The sequence below is a fragment of the Lactuca virosa genome, chromosome 3, assembly GCF_052849685.1.
Source record: "Lactuca virosa cultivar CGN04683 chromosome 3, Lactuca_virosa_CGN04683_v6, whole genome shotgun sequence".
Lineage (NCBI taxonomy): Eukaryota > Viridiplantae > Streptophyta > Magnoliopsida > Asterales > Asteraceae > Lactuca > Lactuca virosa.
Window position 1 is genome coordinate 213,567,778 of NC_136428.1, and position 11,385 is coordinate 213,579,162.

General features: G+C 36.8%; 1 non-coding gene across 1 annotated transcript; it reads left to right on the forward strand.

Moving 5' to 3' along the window:
* Window positions 1-4,614: 4,614 nt before the first annotated feature.
* Window positions 4,615-4,722, forward strand: LOC145168234 (small nucleolar RNA R71). The gene has a single exon (XR_013741802.1). It is a non-coding gene; the product is annotated as a small nucleolar RNA R71 (small nucleolar RNA).
* Window positions 4,723-11,385: the final 6,663 nt, after the last annotated feature.

Consider the following 11,385-nt stretch of genomic DNA (forward strand, 5'->3'; position numbering starts at 1 on the left):
TTACGGACTTAGACACTAATCCAACAGTTTTCAGTTTTAGCAGACATAAATCAATATATATATATATATATATATATATATATATATATATATATATATATATATTGTTCGTGTCCCTTGTCCTACTATAAGTCCTTAATCGACAGCTTCAAGGGCTAAACAAATCATCAACTCAACTTCACAGCTAACTTAAAAAAAAAGTAACTCAGGTTTTGAGAATTGAGGTTTGTAAATTCTAATTCCTAAATCCTAATTCCAATTTCAAAGAGGAGATGAATCCAAACAGGAGAACAACAGCTGAACAGGAGAAGAAACAAGAAAGAACAAGAGAAGAAATCAAGAACGAACATGATTCCATACCTGATTTATAGTCATCCGGTGATCGGTGACAGCTACTGCGGACTGTGGTGGTGACGATGGGTAAGATACGGAGGTAGCGACGATGGGTAAGATGCTAATGAAGAATTGATTTTGACTTGTCACCTTGGAGAAAGTGGAGAAATCGGATTATTGGAGTCACTTGTGAAATCGGGAGGGGCCATAGCCCAATTTTGACACTGAAAGGCCTATAATTAAAAATTTTGAAGTTATATTTCCTATTTCTAGCCCAAATATCGTGGGGGGGGGGGGGGGAGGGGGGGCCACAACCCCTCCTGGACCTACACATCCTCCGCCCCTGAGCCCACTCATTCATGCTTCCAGCTCCGCATTTGCTTACTTTTCATCCCGAGCATGTCTTTGCTACTACAAAACAAATTTCAAACATAATAAGTACCTTATGTCCCAAAATAAGCATAATTTTAGTTAAAAGTATTATAAATATACATAAAATATATGACTAAATATGCATATATCAAAATACCCCACACTTGCCTTTTGATTTCCCTCAAGCAAAGCGGATTCATATCATCACATTAAAACCCTAGTTTCCAACATCGCACAAGACAATCCATTTTAAGCCTCTCCATTACATCAAGACCGCAATGCATGTATTTGTGTCTAAATTTTCCTAAGAACCTCCCCAATCCTAAATACTCACAATCCTCATAAACACTTCCCAGCTTCTTTTGAACAACACTCATTTTATGCATCCCTCCGAATATATCCTCAACAAACTTTCTTAACCTCAAGGTATTTTTGGTTAAGCCCCCAAGAATACATATGGAAAAATAACCTAGAAAGAAAAATTACAATAAATAATAACTTGGCAAATTGCCTTACTCTTGAGTCTTCGATTTTTTGATTTCTTGAACTTTTCTTCATATTTCTTGATCTTCATAGCTTTGTAGACTCTTATTCTCTCAAATTTTTGCAACTTTTTTTTCTTTTTTTTTTCTTTTCTCACTTTTTTCATTCAAAACTAAAAATGCTATAAAAACATATGCTTAAGCAAGGGAACTTAACTTCAACTCTTATTGGTTAGAGGTATTAGTCTAAGGTGCACTGACAACATAAGCTCTTCTGGATATATTTCTGGTACACGATGCTAAACATATTATATCCCTCAAACTAAAAAAGATTGTGTTTTTGTTCCATGATTTCACTAGGACAGGAAAGCCACAAATACACTAGAACATATATTGGCTCAAATAAACACTGAAACTCATATAGGATCATCCCACACAAAACTAGCAACCTAGGTCTCAACACAACAATACAAATTTTTTTTAACTAGATTCAATTTTTAGATCATTATTTCAAATCATTCTAAAATTTTTTCAAAATCCTAAGTTATTTTAATTAATTTTTCAGTATGTTTGCATTCCTATATTCGACCCCTTACCTGCACTTAATTCATGCAATGCCCTCATTGCATACTTAAACAATCAAAGAACATAAAAATAAAAAGGGAACTTTGAACAAACTTCCCTGAGGTAATAGTGGCAAGATCGAATTCTTGAAAGTGTGGTCGACATCTCGTATAATGGCTGGAAACAGTGCTTCTAAACGCTTTTCTCATGAATGTAAATGTGTCGGATTAAAATAAACCAAAGAACCATCTTCAAAAAGTGTGTTGAACGTGGGGTACGGCGTGGAGATAATGGCCACGTCATGGGGGTAGGTCATCAAGATTATTGATCTCGATAAACTCAAACGCTACAGTGTGGTAGTGATGGCCACGTCGTGGTGACTTAACAGACGGTCATTTGGAGCCAAAATATAATGCATTTTTACTTCTCAATGGCTAAGGACCAATCTCGACCTTTTCTTTCTTTAAAATTCTTCAACTCCTCCCATCATTAGGTAGGCACCCCACATTATTCAAAAATATGGTTTTCAACTGTAATCTTCCAAGATCTCACTACTTTTTCTAATTAATCTCCTTTATTGCTTCACTTTCTTTCAACACTACAAAATAAGATCAAAATACTAGAGAAACACATCATCATTCGGTTAAACTAAAATAAAACTAAAAATGAAAACAAGGACTGAAAAGAAATCAAAATAAAATGCAAACTCTTAAAACATTGGGTTGCCTCCCGAGAAGCGCTTATTTTTGTGGAGTTGTGAGTCGGACTCCTTTCCACTCTATGTTGTTGCGGTTGGGAGTGGGATCTCCCTTTTCTCCTTTTGCTATGTCCATCTTTTCTTGTATGCTTGTACCCTTCATATGTATGCTTTCTTCAAGTTTTCCTCCTTCTTTGTGTTTGCACTTTCTTCATGTTTTTGTTTCAATTATTTGCTTTTCCCTTTCATATTTGTATTCTTTTTCTCATATTCTTTATGTTCCTCTTTGTCTACCTCCATCTTGGTAATTATTGGCTCTTCTAATTCTTCACCCATATCCTCTTCATTTGTCTCACTATTATCACCCGAATCACCTTCTTCTTCTTTTTCACTTGCCTCTTCTACTTGAGCCTTGGGTGTAGTGAACGCGAATACTTCAAAGGTAATAGGAATTGAAGCTCTTGGCTTGGAACACTTTACCTCTTCCACTTGAGGCTTCTCCTAATCTTTCAACTCTTCCTCCATCAATTTTTCAATCTCATCTAGCTCATTAAGATTTTCTTCTTCCAAATCGCTCAACCTTAACACTTCATATCTTGTCTTGTCATAACTCACTTTTTGATTCATTTCAAAGTTATTTTTTCATCTTCTACATGAAGTGTGAGCTTTGAGTCATGGATGTCGACGAGGGCTCTTGCGGTGCGCAAGAATGGTCTTCCCAAGATTATGGCAAGGTCTTCATCTTCTTTCATATCCAATACCAAAAAATCAACTGGAAAAATAAATTTCCCAACCTTTACCAATAAATCTTCGACAATCCCATGTGAATGAGTATTTGAGAGATCTGACATTCGAAGTGTCATTCTTGTGTTTTGTAACTTTGGTAGACCGAGCTTCTCATAAAAAGAATATGGGATTAGATTGATGCTAGCCCTCAAATCGGCTAAAGAATTTATTGAAGTGGAATTTCCAAATTCACAATGAAAAGTTAGTTGGCCCGGATCTCCTATCTTAATTGGCAATCCATTAATGATTACAGCTGAACATAACTCATTAAGCATGATGGTAGATGCTTTTTCCAACTCTTTTCGGTTACTTATCACATTCTTAGCGAATTTGGGAATTTTATCCATGGACTTTAAAAATGGAGCATTTATCGAGAGAGATAGTACTTGTTCCATGAACTTCTTCTATTCCGGCTCCAGAATATGTTTAAGGGATCAAGATGGGAATGGAAGAGGAGGCTGGTATGGTTTCGAAAATGAAGGATTTTTGTTCCCTAGTGGCCACGGCGTGGCAAAGGTGCCACGACGTGAGGTCTGAATAGAACTCGATTCTGAATTTTCTTTTTCTGCTTCGGGCTTCTCTTCTTCCAAACATGGATCGGGCTGTTCGACACTTGTATCAAACATCATAAATGGCTCACAATCTTTCTCTTTTTTAGTGTATATAGCCATAACATGAGGTTATGGTTTTGGATCGATATTTGTATGAAGTAACCTCTCGTTAACAAGTGTTGTTAATGGTCCAAGTTGAGTCTCAATGTTCTTAATGGAAGCTTGACGATTTATCATGGTAACATTAGTAGCATCATGTTTTTTTTTCAGAGGCTTCCATAAACCTATTAAGCATTGTCTCAAAGTCCATCTTCTTCTCGGGTGGTGGTTGTTCTTTTGGGTAGAAGCCTTGACCGGTTTTCCTACACTTCTCATCCTTTTGCTTCTTGTATCATCGTAAGGAAACCACTCCTTCTTTGGTTTTATCCAATCCTCATCATATATCTCTCCTCTTGAGTAGCACACTTGAGTTTTCCGGTTACCGTTCTCGTCCAAGTCACAATCTTTTGTCAAATGTGGCCCATTGAAATTCTCACAACCCACATGTATGGCATGTATACATTGATCCATCTTTGTCATTCTTCGATCCATATTCTCTAGTTTTGCTAATACCGCTACTATGTTCTCATTTTCACCATCCTTGCTCCCTTTCCTCCTAATAGTATCATCATGTGGGTTGTGGTACTCCCGCGAGTGTTTTGCGAATTATTCAATTAAATCTGTGATCACCGATGGTTCCTTCTTTGGCATCGGTCATTGAGAGTCAAGAAGTTGCCTTGTGATCACATTTACCCTATCATAGAAAATAGAAACCTCTTGTTGAACGTTTAAATCGTGTTGTGGGCAATGTCTTAACAATCCCTTGTATCTTTTCCCAAGCTTCATATAAGGACTCCCCACTTTCTTGTTGGAAGTTAACTATTTTTTTCTTGAGTTTAGCTATATTTGATGGAGGGCTAAATTGTTCAATGAAAGCTTCATGAAGGTTGGTCCAAGTTCTAATTGTTCCCGGCTCAAATGACTTTAACCATAATTTTTCATCCCCAATAAATGTCACATGAAGCATCCTGAGTAGTACCATATCTCTTGAAACATTTGGCACATGGAAGTAGTTGGTTATGTCTAGCACCTCATCAATGTGCTTGAAAGCGTCTTCATAGTCCTTCCCAGAAAACGGAATGTATTTTAGCATCGAGAGAATATCTCCCTAGAGCTCAAAGTTTATTGCAGTCAGAATTTCTAGTGGTACAAGTCCCAGTCCATTATCATCATGGATTCGCGTCTTGTAATCTTCTATAGTCATTCTGGTGATGCCCGTCATTTCTTCCCCCCTCGATTTTTATGTCGTCTTCCGAATCTTCCTCGTTTTCTGGTATGTGCCCAATGCCTTTTCTCGTTAGGAGTGTTATCGAAGCTTTCGAAGCCCTTGTTTGTTTAGAAACGGCTACATGATTCATCAACCTTTTTAACTCTCTTTTGGTGGAAAACGGATTTTGGATCTTCGAGTGGTGGTATGATAGGAAGTTGTGATCCCCTGGTCATAAATCACTGAAATAAAACAAAAACACGTAAAATGAATAAAAATAAATAAACTAAAAACTGACTGTAACGTGACCACGATGTGGCAAGGATACCCATGTTGTGGTTACTGAACAGACAAAAAAATATAAGAAATGCAGAAAAATAACTTTTTGAGGTTTTTATCCCACAGTAAGGATCGAATAACTAAAAGCAATTAAATAAAAAATCAAATAATTCGTTCCCCGGTAACGACACCAAAAACTTGGTTGGCACAGAAGTACCTATTGTTTTAAAATTTTAAACCTTAGCTAACTTTATTAATTTATGCACATATAGGCAGTGTACCTAGTCGGATTATAGAATAGCTTAGGTAAGTCGGGTGTCCAGCACAAGGAATGAAATTTAATTAATAAAATAACTACTTTAAATTTAACTAAGAAAAAAAAACTTTAAATTAGGGAGCTTTTACTGATTTTGCAAGATCAGAAGAACTTAAATCAAACTCTTATTAAATTAGCAACTAAGCAAACAAAGAAAACGATTTTCCTTCAAAATTAAGGGGTACTTATGTTTAGTTCCGATTTCCCCCTCTTGTATGGTTTATTTCTAGTGGATAGATTATATTGATTACCAATTCATTAATTGACTAGCTATTATGATCAAATACCTAGATGTACCAATTTATGAATTACCATGCAATGATCAAGCACATGTTAAACACAAAATCGATATAAGCACAAATTGGACTTTGAATGATAAATCTAATAGTTACTTTCCTATGATCAAGTCAAGAAACCAAGCACAAATTAAGATTAATTATTCTCTCTAACACGGTGTGGTGTAATGTAGTCGCGTTGTGGGCTTCAAACTTCCTGCCTTCTTTGTCTTCAAATGTCTTAGCCCACTCTTTCCTGCTTCCAGCTCCACATTTGGTTCCTTTTCATCCCAAGCATGTCTTTGCTACTACAAAACAGATTTCAAACATAATAAGTACCTTATGTCCTAAAATAAGCCTAATTGTAGCTAAAAGTATTAGAAATATGCACGAAATATATGATTAAATATGCACAAATCAGACTTCTCAATATAAGAATCATCCTGAAATTAAGAGGACAACCACCTTAAGATCCTGAAGAAAAACTGTATTCAGACATAAAGCACGTGTAGCCTAATTAGATGAACTACATTTCCAATTATTTTATTGAACATTTAATTAAGATGAAAGTAACTCTAATATCGTAATGGTAAGGATGTGGTATTGGCGTATTACACCGAATTCCTCCTTAGTTACAATGACCTTACACTTCTTGATCTTGTTTGCAATATTTACAGTTTCACCAATCATCCCAGCTACCAACTTTTCATACAAATCTTCTGGAAGACAATCATGAAGCATCTCTTTACGACTGTTACATAGATTGTAGTAGCTCATTATTACATCTTCCGGAAGCTCCGAGTCAATGCATTGACCTTTGACCATGATGTGGAAATCTTGGAAGCTTTTGATGTAACATCCATAAAAATTTAAACTTTTTCAAACCAACCAAAAATCACAATTGTTTACATTGTAGTTTTCAAAACACGTTTAACATTAGAGTTTTTCCCAAAATCACAAAACATAACATAAGGAGGTGCACGATCAAGCCTTTTCGTTCCCACGATCATCTGAGGTACCTAAAACATAACCCAAAACTATAAGCCCAATGCTTAGTGAATTTCCCCAAAACACCACCAAAACACATAATCATAGATATTACAGCAACAACATGCATACATAACCTTCAGCCTGTCTGGACCATTCTTCAGGCCTTCGGCTTGACTGATCCGCCTCACAGGCCTTCAGTCTATCCGGGCCGCTGGGTTTGTTGGCCTTCTGCACACAGCAGGACCACCTCGACCCAACCAATCATCACATATCCACATATAACATAATCAAACATAGTTAGCATATACAGGCAGTCATACAGGTCTAGCAGATCACTATAGCATAGCAAGCATACAATAAACTAGGATAACAATCCAAAGGGCCGACATTGGTGCCTTCGACCCGAGAGTATAGTGAGGATAACTCAGCTCACACTGATGAATCGCACTAACAATCTCCGGCCGCTGGCTCACTAAAATCCCCGAACTATCACAAAAAAATATACATCCAATTAATAATTGGATTACCATCCTTGACTAATAACCCATACCTAGGGTAAATGGCCACTTTACCAATTCCCTAATTGGACCAAGACCCACGCCTAATTCTTGATCCAAAAGCCCAAGATTATTCAAGACCCATAATTGGCCTAATTTTCCAAAATGAGCACAAACTCCTTTTTAGGCCTTATCCTAAGGTCCAACCTTTCACTTGGCCCAAACCACTAATACTCAGATAGTCCAATAAGGGCCCAAACATTTAAGCCCAAAATTTGGCCCAAAACTCGAAGCCCAAATTCCAAAATCCAACAGAAGGCGTACGCAGGGGTACTTTTGCGGTATGCGGGGCGTACACCGAGCCTCGCATTGACCCACATCGGGGTGGCTGACCGAGTACGCGTGGCGTATTCCCTCCTACGCGGGGCGTACCCTCACAGATCCAAAAGTTTCATTTTGTGCTTAATGGCTTAATCACTTAAGTCCAAACTACAGATCCATGGTCCAAATGCACCCTAGAGCCATAAAGTCTCCAACTTTATGACTTTACACGTCCAAAAAGTTCTTAATAAAAGGTCTTAATCCATTAAGACCCTTCTGTTGGATTAGTGTCTAAGTCCATAACTATTTTGGTATGTACTTGACCCGATTATGAGCATGGTCCTTTTGGGTTGCCTTCACCATAGCAATATGAAGGATGAATTAAGGAGAGAAAGGTTTAATTATGATTTATTAATATATTATGAGAATAATATATTAAAGGAGAAATCATATTGTTTAATTAGTATTAGTCAAGAATTAATTAAGAATTAATTTTACGGCTAAAAGAGATCAATTAAACTTAGGGGACTGGAGTTGTAATTATAAGATAATTACAATTGGGCTATGGATCACCTAATAATATATAGGTTGGACGAATTCTATGGGAAGCCCATAAGGAATTCGTCCAAGGGATATGTTAAAGGAGTCCATGGGCTGTTTAGGGCCTAAGCAGTCAGATTAGGGTTTCCTAGTTGCAAACCCTAATAGCCTACATGTATATAAAGGACCCATATGCCCCAAAAACGTGGCTAAGTGTTCCTTTAGGGTTTCCAGCCGTTTTTGGCGTCTCCTCTCTCCTCCCTCTTCATCCAAGTTGCTTAGTGGTGTTTGTGACTCCATTAGAGGTGCAACACTTGAGGCACTAAGCTTTCTGAAGCCAAGAATTGATTGTTATTACTATATAACAATCAAAGGTAATTACTAAACCCTTATTTCAGTTCATGATATGTTAGATCTAGGGTTTATGGCTTTGGATAATCAATTGCATGTTCATTAGACAAACTAGATCCAAAGCTATTAGGGTTTGCATGTACACCATAGGAATGATGTAGTGCTCTAAACCCATCAGTGGTATCAGAGCCTAGGGCTGTTTGTTTGATGTATTTGATGCTATAGTTGTTTATTCATGCTTAAAATCGCAAAATCTTGTTTTCTGGGGGCTGGACTCGCCGAGTCCATGGCTGAATTCGCCGAGTCCATAGTGAACTCGACGAGTCCAAGCTAGACTCGACAAGTCAGAGTCGCAGATGGAGCAAATTTCGCGATTTTCTTGCCTTTTTGCTGTGGGATAATTACCAAAACGTTTTTTATTAATAGAAATCGGATTTTTATGATATTGGGTGATTATCCTTGCCAAAATAAAAGATAAAATTTGATTATTTGAATTATTTGGTGAATTATCTTGCATGTAATTGGACTAGGTCAATATTAGATAATCACCAATTAACTGTTAATTGCTTTATTTGAATTTGTGATCTAGAATATTCCTAATAATGTTTTGAAAAGTTTCAAAACTTGCCCTCAAGTTTTGGAATTTAAATTTTTTGATTAAAAGTTAATTTTGAAATATTTAAATTCCAATCCCGAATGTTTTGAAAAGTTTCAAAACTTGCCCTCAAGTTTTGGAATTTAAAAGTTGATTAAAAGTTTAATTTTGAAATGTTAAATTCTAAAACCCTCGTATTTTGAAAAATTCAAATTACACCCTTATGGTTTTGTTAATTAATTAAAGTGTATAATTAAAAGAGAGTTAATAAATCCATAAAGTTTTGGTTTACATTTAATTAAATTAAAAATATAATTAATTAAATTAGACCACCTAGTATTTTAAAAGTTTAAAATACACTCTATACTATGTATATATGACATTAAAAGTCTAATATAATATATGTATAAGTAAACAGTCAGTCTTACCGTTAGTAGGCCTCATTCACGAAGCTGGTCTATAAGGGGTGTTTAAGGAAATTGCCTATAAAATGGCGATTGAATGGGTATCCACTCTTACCCACCGCACTCTTGACTAGTGGAGGGTCGTTAGCCGAACGGGTAGGATAGGACGAAACCTTCCATTATAAGTATAATGAAGTACAAAGTAACTACATGCTTTTACAAATTCCCAAATTCTAGTTACTTTAGGCAAAATGTGAAATTGTATGCTAATCCATGGAATTACACTTCGTACCCTTGTCAAACGTTAGTGGAGCGTGTGTGGTTAACCGACACACTAATTTGGGATCGACATTGGTGGCGAAGGGTGGCTCGATGTTTATCATAGATCAATGGAGCGTGTGTGGCTAACCGGCACATTGATTAGGTGATAGTAACATTGGGTGCACCACGTACATTCGCATGGTTATTCACACCTTATTTGTGATCCTCGGCATCCCAGTCACAAATGAAGGGCATAATCGAGATTAAAAATGCCATTGAAAATTTCAGTGAATCTCAAAAGATCTAGGAGTTTCAATTCATTTAAAACTTAAACTTCATTTTTCTTTTTCATGGTGGAAATTGGTAAATCGTCATTTACTTACCTTCAAATATTCTGCAACTAGATTACGGCATCCCTCTTCTAGGTTGTAGAGTATTGTGTTGGATCCTAGCCTTGAATGTTTCATTTAGGTGTTACATCAAGGATTCTTATCAACTAACTTAAATTTCTCCCGTTTTGTAGATGTCTGAATCTAACAATGGTCTTCCTAAATCCCATGGAACAAGTTTTCCAAATGAAGATGATATTCCACGACATGATCGAGGAACCAGAGATCATGCTTCATTTCCTCCATCTCCTCCAACTATTCTCCCTGACCCACAAGTTCGAAGGCTTGAAAAGTTCAAGCTCACTCAAGCCCTTTTGGCAAGTAAACATGAAGATGGGAAACCTATGTGTGCACACGTCTTAGAGATGAAGTCACACATTGACAGGTTAAGGATGTTGGGTGTCGAGATTTCAGGTGAGTTGGCTGTTGACTGGGTTCTTCAGTCACTTCCTGAATCATATAGTGAGTTCGTTAGAGAGTACTATATGATGGACCACGACGTGACCCTCATTAATTTGACCTATTTGCTTGTAGCTGCTGAATCAGCAATGATTTGGCATGCTGATCAAGCAAATTTGTCTGGTGAATAAAACTCCCAAACTTCAATGGACACTGGCAACATTGGAAGTCCAGAAAGGACTAAGTATGAGATTGTCCCATGTGCTTGCCAAAGGAGTCCATTTGCTTTTATTGCCAAGAGTAGGGGCATTGGAGACAAAGTTGCCCTGTCTACCTGAGAGATCTAAGAGATGGGAGAGTCTAGTGTTATGACTCTTCTTCAGGTATGAAATCCACTATCTAGCTCCTTTAAGTTCCTATTTTTTATTCTTAATGCATGATTTAATAAGATTACATTTTGATGTTTTTGTAGGATCGAAGAAAAGAGAGGAAGCTTAAGGGAAGAAGTGAGCTGAATCTGATCGTGAAGAAATGAATTTCGATCGCATTGCTTGAAGATTGGATTCTTGAGCTACTACTTGGAGTTAGAATAGATTGCTAAGAAATATGTAATAGCATAGTTTTCAGTTGAATTGCATTGTAAGGACAAATTTTCCGCAATAAGATAAATTTTGATT